Below are 4970 nucleotides of genomic sequence, written 5' to 3'. Positions count from 1 at the left end.
ATCCCCCAGCCAGCATCTGTGGGCTTCGCTTCCCAGAATCCCCCGGTCAGTATCTGACTCCTGGGAGTTGAAGTCCACACATTTTAAACTGGCCAAGGTTGAGAAACACTGGTCCGGATCTTAATCCAGACCATGGTCTGCTGTAACTCTGTCTTCTAACTTACCCCCATTCTTTCAGGTCCAGCCTTCTGGAATAATAAATCCCACAGGTGTCTGGTGCGGGCGGCACAGCACGACCATGTGCCAATGGCGTGAATAACATCATTTGTGTGATTATGCATATGATATCTATGATGACCGTATTTTCTTGGAAAAAATAAAGGGCAAGCCTGAAAAAGGGGCAGATTTGAAGGAGGTTTATAATTTTATTAAGAACGTTGATGATCATAGTAAAATCTAATAGGAAGAGAAGAGAAAGAAAGGATAAAAAGGGCAAGGAAAAAGGAAAAGAGAGAGAAAAAGGTAAGAATATAATAAAGAAAGAGAAAAGAAAGATACAAAGAAGTGACTTCCAACCTTCATCACAAGTATAAACAAATTTAGTGACTCTTCACCTCCTCTACGGCTACAAACAATTATTTCTTCATTTCATATCCCTTATCTATAGATCAGGGTTTCTCAACCTTGGCGACTTGAAGATGTGTGGACTTCAACTCCCAGAATTCCCCAGCCAGGCTGGGGAATTCTGGGAGTTGAGGTCCACACATCTTCAAGTCGCCAAGGCTGAGAAACCCTGATCTATAGATAAATCCATAAAGCATCATCTTTTCAGTCCTGGTGTCAGCAGAAAGTCATAAAGAGTTGTCAAAAGTAACAACATATCTTGTTTTAACCTTGATCAAATAAACCAGCCGTATATTCCTTCCTTTTACTTCTAACAGGCTTAATCTTTAGTTCGTTCAAATATTGTGGTAGGATTTGATTTCTCTCATTACTTCTTTGTCCCATCACACGGAGTTCTTCCAGGCTTTAACAGGCCTCTTTTGTAAATCCAACAGGAAAAAATTATCCAGGTCACTCTCTTGGACTGTCATTTGTATTTCCCTTTCGAATTTTAAAACATCAGCCAATTTCTTTTGTAGTTCCCACGAAACATCCTTTTCAAAGTCATTCTCTTGGCCTGTCCATGGTAAATCCACCTTTGATATCATCTCTATCTTGTCAGATAAAATTTCTTCAACGTCTGTCATTTCTTCAATAACATTTTTGGGATGTAGTCTATCCGTAGAAGCAGACATCATTATTGACATTGTTGATATTGTGGCTACTATTTTCTGATTCCATTCTTCAAAAGTCTCCTTCAGTATTTTTATTGTTATAATTTTTTGCATTTTATAGGCTTGCTTTTTTCCCCTCTGCCTAAAATCTTTAGTCCCCTCTAATGTCCAGTCTTAAAATCATGAAATTACTTATCTCTGTTACGTCTTCCGAAATCCAAAAAAAAAAAAATCTATTTCCCACGAGAAGCTGTTTGTTCTTTATAATTAATTCCAAAGCCTTCTTGTTAAAGTTTCAATATTCCAATTTTATCTGGACCTGTTTATACCTTTCTAAGATCAAAATCTTATTTAACTTTTTGCTGTTTATTTCAGATCCTTTAAGTTCTTATGCTTATAGTTAATTTTTCTTTTGCTCAGAGCTGAAGATACTTACCTGATGACGACTTTGCGAACCTGTCGTTCCGAAAGTCTCGAATAGCTTTAAAATGGTTTAGGCCAGTTTCTGAAAGTGATTAGGAAGTGAGGTTTGCAAACTTGGTGTCCTCTAAAAGTCTCTGCTGTGGTCGCGAACAAGACAGCTCATCCTGTCATCTCCCGGCGCTCAAGCCACGGAAAACTGTTAACAATGAGTACCGTTCCCATCCTGATTGGGCTCCTCATGTAGGTTTCATGCAACAGGAGATCGTGGTTTGTTCTGCCTTGGCTTGTCCAGCAAGCCAGCATGGTTTGGGGAGCACAAAACACTGCGCCCCACCCCACGAAGGGGCTGACCGCAATGGGGGATCCCGGCCAGGTGTGGCCAGAGCCAGACCACCCCATTCTGGAACCCGCTGACCTCAGCCGCAACCCGCAGCCGGTTCACAAAGAGGAGTTCCGCCCCGGGCGGGCGGTTCAACTGCCGAGCCGGCCGAGTCGGTCATGCAAGGGGCCCAAACCGGGGGCTCCCGGAGTCTGGACATGGACGAAGGCAGCTCAGGTCAGGAGGCTGCCCCTGCCCCTCCAAAGGGGAGTGGTGGAAGCAGGGCGGTCAAAAAAGTCAAGATGGCGGCCTGGGTGGGACCAAAGCTCTGCCTGTTTTTTTTTTATAAGCCAGGAATGCAGGCTGGTTTGGGGCCCCATTGAGGGTATCTTAAAATGGGGGGCATGTTTCCCAGCTGAATAAAGCCGTGGCTGGGGGGGACCTGGTTTGAGTCCTCCCGCAGCCACGGAGGTTCATGGAGGACTTTGGGCCAGTGCTTCCCACTCCAGCCAGCCTACCTCACAGGGCTGTTGGGAAGAATGGGAGGAAGGCATGCTACGAATGAGTTCTTCAATAGACAATCAAGCTAACAAAGAGGATAATTGACTTGGAAGGCAAAGAAATCTTCAACAGTTCTGTCCCCAGCTTAGCCCCACTTCCAGGGGAAATGTAGTCCCACCCAAACGGGGGGTCAAAAAAATCGAGACGTCAGGTGGTGGGTGTGGCTGTGTGATGGCAGAATGAATGCTCTCATTTTACACATGCATCATGAATGTCATAAAGGGTGGGGCTTTGCGACTGCTGTCTTGACTTTTTTGACCCCCACTACCCCAGATGCCCCTGCACCCTTCTCCAGGCAAACTGCAATAGCTCACTTGCTCCCATGATGTGGTTAATAAAGTCGAGTGCAGTGTTATTTAATAAATGAATTAAAAGCGTGCCACCAATATCTCAAATCAATTAAAGCATACATGCTGGCTGGGGAATTCTGGGAGTTGAAGGCCATACGTCTTAAAGTGCTGAGGCTGAGAAACTCTGGTCTAGTGGCTGCATTCACACAATGGGCTACACCTGGTTAGCTTGATCTCAATTCTTTTTTGGCTTAGACTGCAATGCCAACCCAGCTGGTTGGGTTTGTGGTCGGTTCGTGGTATGGTGTGAACCAGAAATGAATGCTGGGCCAGCCCAGCCATTGTGTTGAGTTATAACATGGTTTGTCCACACTTGGCTTAGCACAAGACCACCAATGCTGCCGTAGTCAACAAAGCAGTGCTTCCCAAGCCTGGTAAATTACCCAAAATTGGATAAAAGTCATTTTTCTTTGGGTAACGACACACGAACCCATTACACAATTGCAATAAGGACATTTAAATTGACTTAAAGATTGCCATGAGTACTAAAATATATTCAAAGATCCCCCAAAGTATTCCTATTTAGACGAAAATCAATGAAATTACCAATGGTAATTTGTTGAAATGACATAAAGATCATTCAGTGATATTGTTTTTATAATACAGGAAGTCCTCGAGTTATGACCATTCGTTCAGCGACTGTTCGAAGTTAGGGTTTTGGGTAATGAAGGAAAAAGTTTGGGAAGCATTGCAATAAACTATGGTTTAGCGTAACTCATAAACAGGTCATAGGCGTTACAGCCTGGGCATTTCAAAAATTCGGAGCCAACTTCCCCAACACGGCTTCTCTAGAGATGTTGGGACTACAGTGGTCGGGCATCCTGGGGCGATGGGATTCATAGTCCAGGATCTCTGAAGGGCCCCACATAGGGGACACAAGTTTGGAAATTTAGCACAGCTGGACACTCGCAGTCCTCTGAGGACCGGGCTTTCACCCCCGGCAGCTGCCTTGCCCTCGGGTGGATCGCATTTGTGGGTCACATCTTTAGGGCTGGTCTCACAAACCTCGTAGGATCAAGCGTAAATAAAGTAAAATCTCCCCTGAGTTGAACTGGGCGTGGGGGACTGGCGACCCACGGAAGGGGGCGGTTTGCCCTGGTCACCACCACCTTCTTCCAGTCTGTTTTTCCCAACTTCCCAGTTGATCCCCCAGCTCTGAAATGTCCTGGTGGTCTCCCTTCCGAGGACCAACAATCCCGGCCCAACCCTGCTGAGCCTGTTTCTTGAGATGGCGAAGTGCCACCATCGGGCTGCGTTCTGTCCCTAATGAAATCATTCCTCGATTCACGAACATGAGGACTAGAAGCTTATTGTGGCCAGGCAAGAAGAGTCAAACCTCTTAACCTGTCCTTTACGCGCTATATTATGACCGTGCCCACCCATCCTTCTGAACCCCAGGCTAAAAAACCTGAATTCTTTTTCAAACCTTTAAGACCGAGCTTCTGAGTTTTTTTTTAAATTTGAAAGTGTTTTTTTAAGCACTGTGATGATAATAAAAAAATTAAATCTCCACCCAAACCCCCAGCACAAAAACGAAGGTTAGGGTGGAAGAAAGAAAATCAAATCAATGTCTAGAGAAGGTGGCTTAGTGCCCTCCGTATAAAAACAGATGGTTAGGGCTATTCGGAGTAACCCTGATTGGTTGATCGACAGGCTTTGGTATGTTTTAATTGATTTGAGATATTGGTGGTGCACTTTTAATTCATTTATTACATAATGTATTAATAATTAATCTCCTTATGCAGCCCTAGGTAACAAATAGCCTGGAACAGTGTTTCTCAACCTGGGCCGCTTTAAGATGGGTGGACTTCAACTCCCAGGATTCCCCAGCCAGCAAGGGAACTGGTCTGGAGCAAAGTACTCTGCACATGCTCAGAGGCAGGCCCCTCCCGGTGGTGGCAAAGCTCCTGGGAGGGTGTCTATTCCGGGGAGAGGCCCACCCTTCCTCTTCCCCCCCTTCTCCATTCCCCATCCATCTCCTTCCGCCTCCCTGCCTCTCCTGTCATGGCCGCCGGGGCGGGGCGGGCGGCGAGGGCGAGACCGTCCGGGAGGAGCCAATCGGCGCCGAGGGGGCGTGGCCCGGGCGGAGGCTTTATAGGG

The sequence above is a fragment of the Python bivittatus genome, unplaced genomic scaffold, assembly GCF_059951505.1.
Source record: "Python bivittatus isolate LINGU-HERP-01145 unplaced genomic scaffold, Pbiv_v1 ctg000660_np1212, whole genome shotgun sequence".
Classification (NCBI taxonomy): domain Eukaryota; kingdom Metazoa; phylum Chordata; class Lepidosauria; order Squamata; family Pythonidae; genus Python; species Python bivittatus.
This window is presented reverse-complemented; position numbering follows the sequence as displayed.